This window comes from Myodes glareolus, chromosome 9 (assembly GCF_982192425.1).
Source record: "Myodes glareolus chromosome 9, mMyoGla1.1, whole genome shotgun sequence".
NCBI classification, from domain to species: Eukaryota; Metazoa; Chordata; class Mammalia; order Rodentia; family Cricetidae; genus Myodes; species Myodes glareolus.
Window position 1 is genome coordinate 92496257 of NC_142034.1, and position 19003 is coordinate 92515259.

At 48.2% G+C, this 19003-nt stretch overlaps 1 long non-coding RNA gene across 1 annotated transcript; it reads right to left on the reverse strand.

Annotated features, from left to right (window-relative positions):
- Nucleotides 1–11951: 11951 nt before the first annotated feature.
- Nucleotides 11952–17475, reverse strand: LOC125401577 (uncharacterized). The gene is made up of 3 exons (XR_007232392.3): nucleotides 17352–17475; nucleotides 16506–16590; nucleotides 11952–12604 (listed from the first exon to the last, which is right to left on the reverse strand). It is a non-coding gene; the product is annotated as an uncharacterized LOC125401577 (long non-coding RNA).
- Between the last annotated feature and the right edge of the window lie 1528 nt (nucleotides 17476–19003).

The window sequence follows — 19003 nt, forward strand, 5'->3', positions numbered from 1 at the left end:
TGTTAAGCAAGAATGTTTTACACAAGCCGTAGTTCACAGCAGCTTCTGCCCTGCTTCTGCTCAGAAGCTGAGCAATAGGTTAGGACCAAACGTGTACAGGAACAGGTGTTTGCAGGGGCAGGTGTGTGCAGGAACAGGATGTGCAGAAGCAGGCATGTGCAGGAGCAGGTGTGTGGAGGAAGAGGATGTGCAGAAGCAGATGTGTGTAGGAGCAGGTGCGTGCGGGAACAGAATGTGCAGAAACAGGATGTGTAGGAAGAGAATGTGCAGAAGCAGGTGTGTGTAGGAGCAGGTATGTGCAGGAGCAGTGTGTTCAGGAACAGATGTGTGCAGGAGCAGGTGTGTGCAGGAACAGGATATGCAGAACCAGGTGTGTGCAGGAACAGATTTGCAGGAGCAAGTGTGTGCAGGAATGGGATGTGCAGGAGCAGGTGTGTGCAGGAGTGTGTGTGTGCAGGAACAGGTTGTGTAGAAGCAGTTGTGTGCAGGAGCAGGTGTGTGCAGGAGCAGATGTGTGCAGGAGCAGGTGTGTGCAGAAGCAGATGTGTGCAGGAACAGGTGTGTGCATGAGCAGGTGTGTACAGAAGCAGATGTGTGCAGGAGCATGTGTGTGCAGGAACAGGATGTGCAGAGCCTGTGGGGATGTGATAAGTGCAAGGTTAAACTGGCTTTGAGTATACAGAAGAAACAGTCTGTTCTTCAGGAACTGGGCATGTGTGGTCTGAAGGAGAGGGCATCACTTTTGTTGTCAGCAGAATTGAGCTCTGTCTTCTATGAGCTGCATAACTTCAAGAAATTCACACACACACACACACACACACAGCACACATGCTAAGAGGGATATTTTCATGGAGGAAAGGTGTCAACAGGAGGTTGGGGAATGCATGAACATGGTCAAACTAGGAACACATCCCTGTAAAAACATAACAAAATCTATCACTTTGTGAAAGGAGTATATGCTTTAAAACTCGTTGGTAAAACAACTGTGTGTTCTTTTTTAAATGCTTGCTATGTGCCCAATGGGGGTTACCCACACAACAGCTGGACCCATCCCAAGGAACTGCTATTATTCTCCGTCTTGCTTTATTAAAGAGGAGAGAACACAGAGGAAGAAAACAAGGGGGCTGTGTGCTCAGATTCTGGGGCCTGCTCTCCTAACTAACCACACTCCCAGTGGTAACATGGGCAGTCAGGCCTCCTTACTGATACTCTCAGGACCGTGGGATAAGGTACAGAAAGATTTATCTCTAGAGAGAGGTCAGCCCAAGATCCTAAATAGAGATTATAATTAGCCTGGGAGCAGCTTTGGGCCTTAAGGGCTTTAGAGATCCCTCCTCTTTGGACTGTCAACACTCTAAAATTAAGATGCATGCATACATAAAGCAACATCTTTCCCCAGTATGCCTTAAACTCAATCTGAAAGTCTGGCTAATGCCTATCCCTAGGTGGGCAGAGAGCAATTGGCTGGTATCAGTTCCCCGGAGGCTCCACTCATCCTTGGCCCTGCTCTTTCTGCCATCTCTCATGGCTTTCACGGTGGCATTTCTGAGCCTGGGTTTGCACTCAATGTTTGCCTGACTCCTGCAGGCAAGCTGGTTTGTAGACAGAGCATAGCCAAATAGCTCAAGGGTGTGCTTGTATCATTTCCCGGATGCTCATCTTCTATCTACCAGCTTCAAAGGTCAGAGTGCTCTGGAGAGAGTCAACTCAGATACCTGCATAGGACGTTCCCAAGGCTGTTTCTTGCCAGGATGGCTCAGCAGCGGCTTTGTAGTGTATGGTGCTCAGATGAGTGTATGGACAGGCAGCTCTCCACATTTGCATCTTGTCTTTTCTTTATGTCATTTAAAACCTGTATCTATGCTGAACTGGGATTTCTTCGGGTCCTAGAGATGTCCTTCCACTGGCTAGGCACCTTTCACATCCCGTTGTCCAGGGTTCAAAGATGGGAGACAAAACATGAGCGGGGCATTTCTCCAACAGTATTTTCAACGAGTTATCGTTATATACTCCCTGTGCGTCAAGTCTATGTTTTACAGAAGTCATCAGCTAGGAGGAAGCTAAGCTGAAACAGGTGTTTAAAATCCCAATTGCAAGAGAAGCAATGAGTAAAGACTATTAAGTGAAAGTGGCTATCAGCATCCACAAGGTTGATGATACAAGTGAGTGACACTTAGGACATACGGAGCCTTCTGTCCTTTACTAAAGAGGGTCAGGAGATGGGGTTTCCCCTTTTCATTCCTGGCTTCCCCTAGCATCCTTCTGGATTTTAGGACCCTTGACCAAAATGTGGAAGGGTAGGAGCTTGTTTCTCTTACGTCCCTTTTGCTGTTCCCACAAGACCCTTGCTGGTCTCAAGGGAACAAGGCTCTCAGAGCTGAGGCAGGCAAAGAGTCCTGTGTGGATTTGGGGAGCAGGATGCAGACGTGAGTGTGATGGCCATTGCAGATGACAGCAGAAAGCAGGGACAAAATGAACCATGGAGGTAAACCTCAAGGGTGGAGGCTTTTGTAGGGGTAAAGCAGACCCTGTGTGGAAAGTGGTCACGCTGTAGATGACGGCAGCGGGGCAGGGCGCTGAGAGACGCATTGTTAGGCAGTTTTACCCCCTGGACACGGCACTTACCCAGACCCAGGGGGTGGCGGTCATCACCGCGTGTAGCCTCTGGATGGTCTCAAGAGATAGAAGACGGCCAAGGCCACTGAGAGAACGACACAGCACACACTGTTGCGCCACCCCCTTTAAAACTATTCCTTTCCTGATTGGATTCCTGCTTTGACAATTTCATGCTTGTATACAACACATTCTGATTATTCCCACCCCCCATTTATCTTCCTCTCATTCATCACACCTCCCTCCTCCCTACCAGTTCCTTTCTATGTCCTTATGTCTTGTTTTCTGACTCGCTGTTATTAACCAAAGGCATCCACATGCTCGAGGTTTGGAACTGGTCATTGGAGCATGGTGGGGTCACAGATGGATACACAACTGAAGACAATGGCTGCTACTCCCCTAGAGCCTGCCAGTTACCAATAGTTCAGCACGGTGAGCATGGTGACCCCTAACTGATGGTTAACAGACCCATTCTTGGGAAGGCCCCATGCTGGCAACCACAGCTGCTGTGAGATCCTGTTTCCAGTGGCTGTCCCGTGCCCTGCAGGTAACAATTCACAGTCCTTCTCTCTGTCTTCCAGCTGTCACATTCTTTTTGCTTCCTCTTTCACAATGTTTGCGGAGTTTTAGAGGGGTTGGTTAAAAAGTCCTGCTTGGGGTGAGCCCTTATCTGTCACTCTGAGTACTTTGAGCATCCCCAAGTCACTGCATTCACCGCTGTCCACTGTGCGGGACCACAATAAAGTTTCTAATAATCAGAAGTACATTCCAAAATAACTATTGCAGTATAGGACTGAGATGCAACTGATGGTTTACCGTCAAGCACTTTGTTGTGTATTGCAAAGTTGAATGGCTATGTTTTCATATGATTGACAGTGAACTAGGTTTGTCTACAGGAGCATTGCCACAAACAAGTGAGAGACACGTCACATATAGAGAGACTGGGATGCCACCAGGTCTTAGAAGTCCTTAGTGCCATTATAGTCCAGTGGGACCCATTATCACACATTCAGTCTGTCACCAGCTAACCCCCACCCTCACCAAGAACATGAGGACCTAGGTTGACTAGAATTAATGAGCTTGACCAAATTACTCCATTTCTGAAGTGTTTTGTCATCTGTATGGCGTAAATAAAGCTAAAAATTAACTTGAAAATTATTGCAAAGAGTAAGAGAGAGATTGTATATTGTCGTGTTTGGGGTACTTAGGAGATTGCAGTCCAGGTGGTGGTGGAAGGGGAGGAGGAGGATGGAGAGGAGGAGGAGGGAGAGTGAAGGGACAAGGAAGGGGAGAAGAATAAGAAGAGGAAGAGAATGAAGGAGAGACAGAGGAGGAAGAAAAATTGGGTGAAGAGGAGGACGGAGAGGAAGAGGAAGGGCAGGATAATGGAATGCTATTAGATAGGGTCTTTCTTTGGACCTGATCCTGATTTAGGGGAAAGAAGGGTTGTGTCATGGAGTTTTGTGTTGGGATTTTTTTTTTCTGTGAGAACATCTTGACAGGGTGCATGGATTGCTGGCTTCCTAACAGCCATGCCCTGAGGCCACCATTTTCCTTGCCTTTATTTGGTCTGTGGGTACAGGGAACATTCTGTTCTGTTGGTCATAAGTCAAGACTGTGGGAGTAGGGAGCAGCTCTGGGCACTTGGCTGCTCGCTGGGTTGGGTACCAGCCAGTGAAGAGCAGCCACAGCCCATCAGTTCAGGGCAGCAGGAGCCCTCTCCCACTTGGCTCCATGCATGAATGCACCATGAGAATTTGCCCAGGTTCTGCCCAGGGTGCAGTGGAGGGAGGGAGCCTGGGAGCTCACTACCTTGAATGGAGACCATCAGAATTCTTGTCGTAAAATATTGGCACAAAGGACAGAAGGGGACAGAAGAAACTAGCATGGCTTCTCCCAGACAGAACTTCCCATTGGAGATGGGTTTCTCACCCTGTGGGTTTTGATTTAACTCACAGCTATTTTCATTGACTTTTATAATAACCATATTTTCCAGTTTCTATATTTGATTCACTGACATCTGTGGTCTTGCTAAGCCTAGAGGTGAGTCAGGATAGAAAAGGAGGGGGAATCTTGGGAGCACAAGATGGGGGGAAAGCCCTCATTCTGAAGTCCAGTTGACACCTCTTGCCAGTAGGGTAGCAAGATTTCAGCACAGCCAGGAACTGCTCAAAGTCCCCCTCTGTTTCTAAATGAAAACCTGCAATTTTCTAGGAATCTCACTAGAAACCCCATTTACAGGGCAAGGACATATATTAGACTCTTGTACAGCCCTGGTGTTTCCTGGTACAGCCCTAGTGATTCCTGGTACAGTTCTGGTGGCTCCTGGTAGAGCCCTGGTGGTTCCTGGCACAGCCCTGCTGGCTCCTGGTAGAGCCCTGGTGGCTCCTGGTACAGCCTTGGTGGTTCCTGGTACAGGTCTGGTGGCTCCTGGTACAGCCCTGGTGGTTCCTGGCACAGCCCTGCTGGCTCCTGGTAGAGCCCTGGTGGCTCCTCCTGGTACAGCCCTGGTGGCTCCTGGTAGAGCCCTGGTGGTTCCTGGTACAGCCTTGGTGGCTCCTGGTACAGCCTTGGTGGTTCCTGGTACAGGTCTGGTGGCTCCTGGTACAGCCCTAGTGTTTCCTGGTACAACCCTGGTGCCTCCTAGTACAGCCCCTGTGGTAACTGGTACAGCCCTGGTGGCTCCTGGCTTTTTCTCACCAGATTGTATATCTACTCAAGGCATCTCACTTAACTAAAGAGAACAGGGGTGGGGTCTTTAGCAACTTTTGAGATGTAACTTGAGAGCCACCAAAGTGATCCCTATGCCAGGCCTAGTCATGTTTCCCCCGAGGAGCTCTTCCCCGCACTCGGTGTGCCCTATTCTCTCCAACTGTCTTTTGAGAAACCCACACTGTCAGGTGTACCTTACTTCCTTCTGGGTGTTCCTTTCCCTTAACCTTCATGCTCAAGACTATTTTAAAGCCTTTTTTTAAATAAAGTCGGTCATGGCAGACCTCTATGGACAAGTCCCCATCCCCACCCCCAAGAGCTGCTGAAATAATCCCACTAGCCGGTCCTAGGCTGGCTTTCGTACCTTGCCCCATTCGTGTTAAAAATACAGTTAGGAAAAAATACACCATTTCCTCTTTGTTCCTCCTCAGGTCTGAGCCCAAAGGGCATGCTGTCTATGTCCAGGAAACATTGAGTAAAGACATCTCCTTTCATGACAGTCATCTTCATGTGTATCTCATTACCTGATCAAAAGAAGCGCCAGCAATATTTATAATGAATTGGCTGATGGGCGCTGTCTGAACAGTCAAAACACCAATAAATATAACCCAGGAACTAACATTAAACCGAACACCCTGACAGTTCCCCTGGAAACAGCACATTTAAATGGTGGTGACATTTTCTCTCTTAAGACTCGGATGAGCAGGTCCAAAGCCAGCTTGAGCACCGCCAATAGGAGGCCCGAGATCCCTACTTACCTCCTTTTATTCCAAGGGTCCCTGCAGTGTTTGTGTTGAGGGAAGGCTGCTCAACTTTGGATTGGTAGGCTCGGACCACAGGGACTTGGTCACAGACCAGTTCAGGTCAGGCTAGGCTGGACTCTGGGGCTAGGTCAGGACAGGGGTGTACAGGTGAACAAGGGGGAGAGAGAGAGAGAGAGAGATTGCTATAAAATGGGGCACTGAGCCAACAAGACGAACATATAAAGGGGCACAGGGGTGGTAAGTGGGCTAAGGTTTGAAATGAAAGTAGAAAAGAAGTCAGCTGGCAGAAAAGTCGGCTAGATGCTCCTCCTCACCAACACTTCGTGGCACAAAGCAGCGTATGAGAGAAAGAAAACGTGCGTGCGGAATGCTGGAGAGGTTGGCGCCATGAAAATGACCTGTAAAGGGTCATGACCCTGGGAGGAGGGCTTGGGGTCTCTGTCCTGGTGCAACTTTATAGCCCCGCCCCCCTCTCTCTCATAGTGAACTGTCCATTCCTCTCACAGCTCACGTGTCCCCGACCTGAGTCTCTTCTAGGACACCCGGACCTAGAAACAGCATCAGGAGCCCCCTCCGCTCAGATCCAGGCACACGGCAGACTTCTTTCAGATTCGCTGCACCTGTCAATGACTTTTTCTTCTCCCTAATGTTTGCTTTGAACCTATTTATTTGAAAATAAATGTAGTTCGTTGATGCAAAGATACAGCTCTCACCTCAGAGGGGGAAAGAGATAGCTTATTCTGGAGCCAACTGTGGGTAACCATGGCCTAGGAACACAGATTTAGGTCACCCCAAACTCCATTTCCAGTGGTGTAAGTTTCATGAAGTGTTGCCGGAGACTACACTTTCATTCCTGGCCACCCAGACCCGAATAATCACATGGAAACTATAATAATTACAACACTGTTTTGCCTATTAGCTCAGGTTTCTTATTAACTAACTCTTACATCTTAAATTAACCCATTTCTATTCATTTGTGTTTTACCATGAGGCTCATGGTTTGTTACTCCTTCCTTCTTGGGTGGTTACATGGCATCTGCCTGACTCTGCTTCCTTTCCTCCTCTGATCTAATCTCTGACCCAATCTTTCCTCCTCCTTCGAATCTCTGATTCGATTTTCCGCCCTGCCATAGGCCAAAGCAACTTCTTTATTAACCAGTAGTAATAAAACATATTCATTGCAAACAGAGGGGATCCCACATCAGTGAAGTTTTATCACAAAGGAAATCCATACCAAGGTACTTTTCAAATACATTGATGGAAACATCAGTCTGGTGCCTGCAGCAATGCAGAGACCAGGCATGGGCCTCAGGTGCTGTCTGAGCACATTCGCAGCATTTTGGATGGTGGAAACTAGGAGTCAATTAGAACATAATGAAAGATTTACCTATTAGTCACAAAGACATTAAGTCACATATGGACCTGGGTAACAACTGGTCATTAGGGGTCAAGATAGTCTAAGACAATTTGAACTAGATCCTGGACTAGCAACAACCTCCCCAAAATCACTGAAGTTCTAATCAGCCTCTGATCCAGCCTCTTTCCAGGAATTTTCCTCCTCAGCATCCCCTGTTGACCAAGCATCACATTCTGTGCATGTGGAGGTGAGATATTTTATTAACTATTATTTAATGTCCTTCACTGCTAGGAAGCCTCATTCCTAGGAGCCGTAGATGAGGCTCTGTAAACAGGTGAGCACCTTCAGGAAAGGGTGACCAGTAAAAACATTAAGGAAGAAAGTCCTGGGTCATCTATTAAAGTCTACAAGACATTATGATCCAGATCTGATTATTACAATCCTCTGTATTGTACATAATGTGGTATATAGTAAAAGTAATCTGCCTATAATGAATATAATCAAGATCACTGTCTGCCCTAACTAAGAGAGGGTAGCAAATAAAGGAAATGGGCATTTTAAATAATAAAATTTAAACATTAAAAAAGTAGACTGACTATAAGTTCCACTGCGTTCACAGCTATTTTTAGTCTATTTGAGGTATTTAAACACATCTACTATCACTCAAGTTTGGTTTTTCTTTTGGCCTCATGAGGAGTGGCTGCCTCTACTTCTTAGGACAGATTGGTCTAACTTAGCACCAACTTTACTTGTGGATGTTAACTTGATCTAATTTGTTATCTTGGCAATGTACCAGACTTCATTAGTGAAAGCAAATGGAAATTACATTATAGAAGAAATTAGATAGCGATATAGTATCTCAATTTTTCTTTTAGCATAATTGTCTCTTACTATATACTAAATATTACTAACAAACAGTGATAGAAATAAGAGTTCAGATTTGTTAGAAAACAGAATTTTATAGGCCTTATAGGCACAGCTAAATCTTATTTGTGTGTTTTTATCTTAACAGAAATGAAAGGGGACTCTAGTGGGAGTCATGTGATATTGTCCAATTTATTTTTTAAAAATCCATGTAGCTATAATGCAGGATACCTCAAATATTCATTTAATCAAGAAGCACTGGGTGTGAAGGTACAGAAGATCACAAGATAAGTTATTAGAGATAAGTGTGTTTTGTATAATTTGTGTAGAAGAGTTTTCCCTAATCTCTGGCTAGAGTAAATGGAGTTAAATTATTTTAAGTTTGTCAATCTTCTGAGCACAAAGCAGGGCCTTATAGAGTGTTAAGTTCATTGTACCTTAATGTTTTTAATATCATTAGAGTAATCCTCTTGGTTGGACACTTTTAATATTTTCCCCATTTTTAGTAGAAAAAAATTGTCTAACAGTTTTGAATTTAAAATCTAAGCACCTGGGGGCTGGAGAGATGGCTCAGTGGTTAAGAACACTTACAGGGGACCTGAGTTCAGTTCCCAGCACCCTCATGGAGACTCATATCCACCTGTAACTCCAGTTCCTGGGATCCAATGCTCTCTTCTAGACAGCTCAGACAAAGGCACACAGAAGGTGCGTGCACACACACACACACACACACACACACTAAAAATTAAAGTAAACCCCTATTAGAAAGGGGGGGCCTCAGTGAACACAGCTCATAGAAGAACCAGAAGGAGTTTGCAGAGAGACAGAGGTGGCACGCATTGTAAATACTCCATCTCCTCCCATCAAAATACCAATCAGATCTGGGCTGTTCAGGGTGAAATGACCATAGACAAACACTGCACATTCCTAAAAAGAAGCCCGTTTGGATGCCCAAGTGGCACACAGAGGTGTTCGTGAGTTGTCACAAAGAGGCCCTCACGCCATTTTTAAGCCTCTGTGTCCAAGCATGTTGAGTTAAAGGGACCTACAAGTCGCCTTTGTGTGTGACAGCCAAGAGGTGTGTAGCTGAGAATGGTGGAGGCGTAGCTTAGACCTGTGTCAGCCATGCCACGATCCCTGAGTGCAGTTGTAACCAAGTGTGACAGCCCAGGTTATTTACACAGAACAGAAAGTTAGTTCTCGCAGTTCTGAGGGCTGGAGAGTCCAAGGTCTACGTTTGGTGTCTGGGAAGGGTTGCTGTCTGCATCCAAGATGTCGCTTGCAGGGCATTCTCAGATGGCAAGTAGGAGGCTACTGTCCTGGGTTGTGAGATAATCTTTTTGTGCACTGTGAAGATGTATCTCTCTCTGCCAAGGCACTTTCTGATTGGTTTAATAAGGAGCCAAATGGCCCATAGCTAGGCAGGAGAGGATGGGCAGGACTTCCAGGCAGAGATAGGAACCCTGTGAAGCAGAGAGGAGGAATTTGCCAGTGTGAAGTAGAGGGAGTTTGATGTACAATATGGAGGAGAGGTGTCCAGCCACGTGGCAAATGTAGATCAATATAAATGGGTTAATTAAGTTTTAAGAGCTAGTTGGAAATAAGCCTAAGCTAAGGCCAAGCTTTCATAACTAATAACAAGCTTCCGTGTCATTTGGGAGCTGGTAATCCCCAAAGAAAGTATGAGTGCTGTTGTGGGCCGCTCTCTGAGACGCCAACCCATCCTGAGCATGCTGCCTTCCTCTCTTAATTGCCTCCTGAAACCCTGCAAACATACAGAGGTGTATCCAAGCAATAGCAAGCTAAACACAATGACTTAGGCAGAGTCCATAGTTCCAGACCCCTTCCTTCGGGAATGGCTAGCCTGGGGGCCCAGAGGTGACCTCCAGACTCCTGCCCTCCTTTCTACTGCTTCCCATCAGCGCAAGGGTAACCTGGGCAAAAGCAGGCCCATAGAAAAAGATGACGTCGTACTCAATGATTTCAACAGAGCTTGTTGACTGGGTTCCCATTGGCTGGCTCTGGGCCATGTGACCATCCTTAAGTCCTGCAAGAAGACTGGTGCTGCTGGCTGGAACGTGGCAAAGGGTGCGGATGCTGCGTCCATAGCTGTGGCTACAGAACAGATTCCTCTAACAGTCAAGTCGGTGAGGGGTTTTGTCAGGTCCTAAAACGTGGGAAACAAGTGAGGACTCTTGAGGCTCATCTTTCCCAAACGGTCATCCGGAACCAAAGGGATGAAGAGTGGTATTCACACTTACCAACACTTGGAAATTCCACCCACCAGGCAGCCCTCCAATGGCAAGCCTGGGAAAATGCTGGTTTCTGCTCACTCTAGGCTCGCCTGGTGCTTTTAATAATCAAGCAGTTCTGGCTGCTTCTCCTGGCCAGACGTCAATGATGCGTGCTGCATTCTGCCTCTCGAATTCCATTTCAATTTCCTGTGGAACTCCTTCTCCCCCTTTCCTTTCATCTTTTTTAATTTTAATTTTTAAAATTCCTTTTTTCCACCCCCCAGCCTAGTTCTACTTCTTGGCTATATATAAGATCTGTGAGCCACCCAGAGGTGGATGAGTGTTTCAGACAGACAAACAGACTGGTTTTGTCCTCAGTAGCTCTTCCTCACTTGAATGTGGAATGAAACACACCCAGACCCAGAGTTTATCACCAGGGTCCCCATCTTCTACAGGATGGCAGTAACTCTTAGAATGCGTTGCAACAAGCAAACAAACATAAAACTCACCAACTCAAATCACCCGAGATGCTACAGGAATTTGGTGTTTAGACACAATAAGGCTTCAGGCATGGTTCGATCAAGCTTCAGCACCGTGTGGATTCTCCCCCTAGGAGCAGGGATTCTCATCTTTACAGGGTATACTAGATACTTGAAATAGCATCTAGAAAAATATTTTTGAATGACTACGATTGTATCTGTCTATCTCTGCATGTTGCTTTGGTCTCGAGCAGTACAGAGCAGAGATGAGGTAAGGTTTCTTGCCTCTCTCACCCCACCATGGCCTCCAATGGGCATCCACTGCCTTTATGAGTGGATATTAAATCCTCTGGCTTTACTATCGTGTTAAATCCTTACCAAGTGAGCCAAGACCAAACCTCTGCAACTTTAAGAGACAAAGATGGTGTCAGCATCTGTCTTTAGATATCCTCCCACTGTCCTGTACAGTACTGGACACCTTGAGAGTTGCACAGATGAGCAGCTTCCTTCCAGCCGGCAGGACCATACGCTGAAGCCAACTGCTAGTCCTGCTGGTCTGTGGGTTTTCAAACTGGGAGCAAAACCCTTTCAAACCATAACTGGTGCCAATTGGTGCTGAAGGAGCATGTGCTAGCCTGACCCTCTCTAGGAGAGCCCTGTGTGCTGCACTGCAGTTGAGGAACCCCAAGGCCACTCCAGGCTAGCCTCCAGCCCCACTCCCGTGCTGATGTGCTCTTCCAATGCCAAACAATTTCAGTGTTGGAACTCCAGCCCTTTCTGTCCACAGAGCACCCCAAACCTCCACATCACCTTCTCTTAGACAGCAAGGTGTGCCCAGTGAGGAACTGGTAGGATATCTGGCTACTTATTTCACATGCTTAATTTTTTTGTCTTTTTATTTAAAAAAAAAAAATTGAATGTCCTTGGGATGAACCTCCTGGTGGAGAAACTGATAGGTTGTGGAGTAGGGAAGCAGTTCCGAGGACTCTGCCAGGCCTGGACAAGTCCGAAGACTGACTGACCAGTGAGCCCAAGGCAGGGAGGGAGCATGGGCAGAGCATGCCAGGCTATGAAGGCAGAGATGGCACAAAGAGAAATCCCCGGTTTCTCCGATGCGGGTGCTGGGCCAGTGGCTGAAGAACGCAGGCGAGGGCTGCTAAATCAATTTATACGCTCACCGTTGTTTCCTAACTTCCTGTGAACCCGCACGGGACAGACAGCAGCAGCCCCCGGATGCTGTGATGGTCTCCTTGCTCAGCCTCGGAATCAGTCTTAACCTTCTACATAAGAGGGGGGCTGTGGTGGACAAGAGGTGAGGGGGGCAGATCACCTGAAAATCTCTTCTGTTTGTGTGTTTTGTGACACAAGAAATCTGTAGCCTAAGCTAGACCTGACTATTTGATCCTCCTTCCATAACCTCCCGGGGATTGAGTGTGTGGGCACATATCATCACACATGGCTTGAATCTCTTCTGGGTGACTGGGTGGGGGACCCATTGGCAGACGCTGCCCGAGGGTGGTGGACAGGCAGCGTTTCCATGAAGGGTTTCAATAGGATGCAGAAGGCAGGCTTAAGGTTTGCCTGTGAAACAGAACCAGAATAGAACTGTTACTGCATGGAAGACGAACGAAAACTGCAAAGGACCCTGGGGGGCCAACCAAGCAGGGACCAGAGCAGAGTTAGTCTCACTCTTAGGGCCAGGAGTTGAATCTGTAAATTGGTCCACGTGGTTTCACCCCCCCCCCCCCACGACAGGTTTGCCTTCTTATTCCCATGTTGGCAACTCTCAGCATCCTCCTTTCCTTCCATAACCACTTTTGAAGATCTTCAGACCTCCCCCACATCCCTGTCCCCTCTGGCGTGACTTGAGCAGCTGCATGAGGGTGCCACGTGCCCACTGGAGCTATGCCCTCCACCGCCATACCTTCCTGGCCTCTGAGACCCACGGCAGACACAGTGGAAACTGTGGTCCCAAGAACCACTACTATGAAACTCTATAGACAGGGGCCAGCTAGCTCTGCCCCTGAAAAGGAGGTGACTGTTGTTTGCTGCTAACTGGCTGGCTGGGGTCTCTAACATATCTATGGGTCCTGGTTCATGATTGGTTGTAGTCAATTATTTGTTCCTAGCCCAGAATGCCTAGATCTGCAGGGATCCCACCTCTCTCCTCTCTCCTCTCTCTCTCTCTCTCTCTCTCTCTCTCTCTCTCTCTCTCTCTCTCTCTCTCTGCCTTCTCTGAATATTGGATATGGAAGCAATTATGTTAGGTTGCAGTAATTACTATTATGTAACTATAGCTGGGAACGTGTGAATCAATGCTATACCCATTTCTCCTCCCTCTCTTCCTCTCAACAGTATTGGACAATGCTAAGTCCTTGGGGGCTGGGGGGATCAGCACATTTTTAAAGAGTTGACAGCCACCCCTGCACACTGCAGCGTAGGACTAATGAAGACACAGTGTAAGGAAGCCTCTAATTGAATCCAGCATGAAGCAAGCGGAGCTGAACACGGCACCCGCAGCTGAAATCCCACGTGTTGGCTCCTAACCCTCCCGGACAGCCAGCACGAGAAAATATTTCTGGGCTGTGTCTCAGGCAGCCTGTTCTATCCACATGGCCGAGAGAGAACAAGAAGGGCCCGTTTCCTGGGTAGAGGCGATGGATTATCAGGGATCTGAGATTACCTATGATAAAAGCTGTTGTTGGCTTGACTAAAGGGCAGGCAGAGGGCAAGAAAAGAAATAAAGAAGCCTGAGAACAGAGGTGTTTGGGCGGGAGCGCTCTGCTTCAGTTCACGTCCATTCCCAGTTTGCGTGGGTCAGCTCCGGTTGGCTGGAGGTGGGCGGCCTCTCCTCCATCACTCTGGGCAAGCGCCATCCATGCCCTGCTTGGCCTTGCACATCCCTCGATACGCAGATTTCCATGTGGGGCAGAGTGGGAGTACATCTTCCTTTCGGAATTCCCGGCTGGTGATTCACAGCATGGCTATCCATAGCCAGCTGTTCTGTCTCCTGGGGCCATCCCTGGGGACGAGCCCCCCCCCCACTCCCTCACCCCCACCTCCACGCTTGGTCCTTGGTGCTGTATGACTTTCTGGCTAGGGATGTAAATTGCTGAGTGGCCCACAAGAGATCTGAACCTGAGATGACCGAAGGAATCCTGGGTATGTACACCACTGGGCCCCTCCAGCCAGCTGTTGCTGGAGTTGTTGAGTGCAGGCTGGCTTGACTCGGATCCCCTTGGGTCATTTCCACGGCCTTTCACATGCCTTGTGCCTCCTGTGTCACCGAACAGTGCTGTTTAGTGGCTAAGGGTCTCCTCCTGGCATGCCAAGACTGTGGACACCTCCATTCCGATCCCAGGTGCTGTGTCCACTTGTGGAGACCCTGGCAGGCTTGTGCAGTGGCACCGACCCCTCGTGTCCCATCCCTTTGGGTTCCTTTTGGTTAAAGGCACGCAGTCGCATGGCTGCTTAATGCGTGGGCCGTGCTCGGCCTCTACACAGAGGAGGGGGTGGCATGGCTCAGAGAGCGGGGTCATCTGTGCAGCCCAACTCTGCCCTAGCCTCAGAAGCCCGCACCAGAGCTGCAGGGAAGTCCCTGGGTGTCTGCGGAGCAGGTGGCGTCCGTCTGAACACCCAGCCCTGTCAGCTGTTGAGAGCCCTAGTTGGAAGAAGCATTCCAGGGACATTCCTTCTGTCTGGAGCAGGGACTTGGCCTGAACCTTGAACCGAAAAAACCAGAACAAGCTGCACCAGCTTGCTCCACCTCAAAACAAATGCTTTTTTTTTTTTTTTTTTAATAGCACAGAGAACAACATCCAAGTTCTGGGGTTGGCATGTTTTGTTTTCCCACCAGAAAACAGTTAGTGAACAGGACTAAACTGGATCCTCTGACTGAGTTGGGAGGAAGAGGGCTTGTGCAGGGTGGGTTAATTCAGTTAGCTCCCATGCAGGCAGATGCTAGAAGTCAGGCCAACGTCTGCAGAGATTGCCTGAGGATGTCTGCAGGCTGGAGAAGCGGAGGGGACTGGGGCTCTGTCCTGCGGATAGTGCTGGCAGCCTGTGGCGGGGCGGGGGAGAAATGTGTGGTTTTTGAAGCCTCCTGGCAGCCACAGGACAGGGTGCAGAAGCCTCCAGATGAAACTGACCCATGGCATACCCTTCTTTATGAAAAAAAAAAAAAAGTGGTTGCTTCCTCTGGGTCACATGATCTTTTCACCCTGATATGCACCATGGTACCGAAGAAAACACCTTCCCAGAGTGCCACCCCTGACTGGAGGGGCTTTTACCACTCTGTCTCTTTCGTGCCACTGTTGATTTTCTGTCTGCTCAGCAGACCCTGAATCCAACTATCATCTTCTTTCTGTAGTCAGTACCCCACTACAGACTGTGACCTGGTAGGATTTCTGGCCCACGGGCACCAGCCGCCAAATGTTGTTTTTATCTGAGTTGTTCTATTTACCAATAAAAAGTCAGATGTTGGAATGAAAACCTGGTTCATCAGAGAAGCCCAGAAGCAACCAGCTGACCTTCCTTTCTGGCCTGAGACCCAGCAAGAAAAGCTCTCCGCTCTTCCCAAACCAAAAAGACTGTGAATCTCTAAGTCCCTCCCTCTCCTTCCTCTGTCTCTCTATCCACATTTCTGGGTCCTCCGTACTCTCTAGGGCTAATTATTGTCAACTGGTTGCTGGCTCTGCCCCCTGATCCAAGGTGAATTTTATTAACACTGCCTTGGAGTTTCACCGCGTGGGCAGGTATCCTGAAACCCACCGTGATAAGAAACACCTGATAGAAGTGACCTACAGGAGGAATGGCTGCTCTGAGTTCACGGTTTCAGGAGGGTCTCAGTCCATCCCGGCAGGAAGACGGACTGGCAGGTGCAGCCCCGTCTTTGGTCAAGTGGAAGGAAGGGAGCCGGCGGCCTCAGCTTGTTCATGTGATGGAGACAAAAAGCAAAGGCAGCGGGCCGGAGACAGAGGTGGGTGTGCATGCCAAAGGTCGCCCCCAAGCCAGCTACTTCTACCAGCCAGGCCCCAGCTTCTAAAGGACCCACAGTCTTCAAAATGGTACCCCAAGTGGAGCAAGCAAGGTACATTACTACTCTGAGAGGATGCCTCCCTAGAAATCCTGTTAGATTCCTCTAGAAGCTTGAGTCTGGAGACTGTAATTGAATTTGCTCCCTGACCTCCTTTGCTTCCTCTGGATTCCCCCAGGTAACCTGGGATCTAAACCAGTCCCACCAATACACAACCAGAGCTGGGGCCGCCCTAGGAAAATATGTTTGCTTCCCGTTACCTTCAGTCCAAAGCGAGTCCACAAAAGTGCTTCCTGGCTCTGTTACCTTGTACTGGTTGCTTGCCCTCTCTGAGACCTGATACCTTTCTGTATCAAAAGGAGCTACGTCTGTCCTTCAGAAGGGTCTGTGGAAATGAATGTGTTGTGGTAACATGCCCTGACCTGGCACAGGGTCCCCTTCTTTTACCTGACGATAGCATCTGCATGGTGGGGGTGAGGTGGGGAGCTAGGGTCACAAGATATGTTTGGCTGAGTTAAATTCAATCAGGATTCTGTAAAAGAGGTTAAATTTAGTTCATATGTAAATTTAGCAAATAAGTGTGGTTTGGGGCTTGCCCTCCCCCCTATTCTGTTTATGGCTTGGTTCAGCCTCTGTCTCCCTAAGCAATCATCCACACAGCACTAATTAAGACATCTATGGAGCTCCCAAAAAGTGAAATTCTGAGACCCAGATGCCTGCCAAAGCGTTCTGGAACTTATCACATGTTTGTTGTTTTTTGTTTTTTGTTTTTGTGCTCGGTACCATCCAGAACAGCACTGGTCCTTCATGGCAGGGGGCAGCCCGATAGTGCAATGCTCTGCCAGTGACTTTCCCAGTGCCATGCCACTAACTCTGAGCGCCTCCCCAGTTTCTTGGTCCTTAGGGAGAAAAAAAAATCCTAAGATTTAATCATTTTTGCCATGAGGACAAGGCTTAGAAAAAACAAAATTGAGGTAGAACATATAATTCCTCCGGTGGACACTCCTGCCATGGTCTTTTGAAGGCTGAAATGTATCTCTTCAGGTGGGACCCTGGGTCTCAGCTCCTTACCCTGTCTTTGTCTGTTCCAGGGGCCTCGGTCCCTTCATAACAGTTCTACCAAGAACGATACCCACTTCTCCTCCCATACACTTCCCAGGATGGCCACCCAGCCGGTGCCCAGGCTACGCTGACCCAAACTGGGTATGAGGGGACAAGAGACAGCACATAGTGACACAGGGAAAGTGGTGGCTGAGGGAGGGGGGCAGCGGACACAGAGCATGAGATGCATACCGTCCAATCTGCGATGTCTCCAGGCATCTTGCATCTGAGTGCTTGGCCCCCAGCTTCTCCAGACTGTGGAGCCTGGAAAAGGACAGGCCTGGTGACAGAGGTGGTGTGTCAGCGGATGGTTGGCCTACCAAGGTCAGGCCTGTTGCTTCCTGGTCAGCTGACACGTTAGCAAGCCTCTGTCTCACATCGGCTACCGGGGACAGAGTGCCTCTGTTCTGCCATCCACCATGGTGCACAAAAAGCTTTTTGAAACCCTGAGCCTGAACACCTCTGTCCTTAGTTCAGCTGTTTGTGTTGGATGCTTTTGTCACATTGGTGATGAAAGTCACTATTCCATGTTTAGAGGCTTCAAGGGATCCTGGGATGCTTCAGAACAGAATGATGTATGGTGCCTATATTATAAGAATCAGGTACTTGAGAGGTTGCCAGATGTGTGCGTTTACAAAGGTAAAATATCTCATTGGAAGGCTTTATTTTGAAAGTAGCTGGGGAAAGAAAAAGAGGCAGAACTCTAAAACAAATAATGTATCATGCAAGTCTTTGCTGGCACAGTTGAGTTTGCTCTATGTCATGGAAAGGTGAGTATTGACATATGCCCTGGATGTGACGGACTGACTGAGTTTGCCACTGAGATCAAAGTTGGAATTGCTTCCCCCGCACAAGGAACTTACACATTTAACCCATGGACATATTGCCACAGAAGAAACCCTGCTGCCTGCCAGAGCATTCTGGAATACAAAATATTAGGCCCTGGTCAACATCTTAGGACCCCTGCACTTCTGTTGGGGTTCCTTTCAATCCTTCTCAAGATTTTCCAGGGGAGAAAGGTGTCTGTGTAGTTGCTGCCCACAGGCCGACTCTTTCGCGATCCATAGCCAACATAAAGTTCGTTAGCTTGTCCCCCAGGTTATAGAATGACACCATGTTACAAGAGCGGTCCTTCACAGGTAGCCTTGTTTGTGGCGGTCCTAGGAGTGTTCTCAGGTCCTGGTCCCAGGATCCTCCATCACTTCTGGTGATGGTCTGTGGGCACCAGGGTGGAGCAGGGCAATGAGTTCATGTCCAAAGGCACAGGCGAGCTCTAATTCATATCCAAGGTGGTCAAGGACTTGGGGAACACTATTTCTGGAGCTTTGAACCCCTTCATTACGAGACAGTGCCATTCAGATGCCTTTTTTGGATGTGTGTTGAGGCATGTAATTAGCCTGCCCGAGGCCTTGAGCTCTCAGAACACGGAGAGGCTCACACACGAGGATCTCACACTTCTAACTGCCCTCCCCGATTCCAGGAGAAGTGACAGGGTGACCTTAGCTTGTCTTCCCAAGCTTGACCCAAACAAAACCAAGGGGGTCTAAGTTCAGGTGAAACTCAGTAGCCAGGGACATACTTCTTGGAAGGACTGGCTGTTTTGTCTTCTCTGAGTGGTGATATACCTACATCACAGGTTCCTGAGTAAATGGAAGAGCTCTTTGCAGTTAACGGTACAGTGGTCAGAACAACAAAACAAAGCCAGTCCAACACTGTATGACTCAGAGTACAGAAGGGTACACCAGAGTACACCAGAACAGAGTACACCAGTCCACATGATACGAATAAATAATCAATAAATTAGTAAGTAGGAAGAAGAGGCCAATCTAAAGAGAAGAATTCTT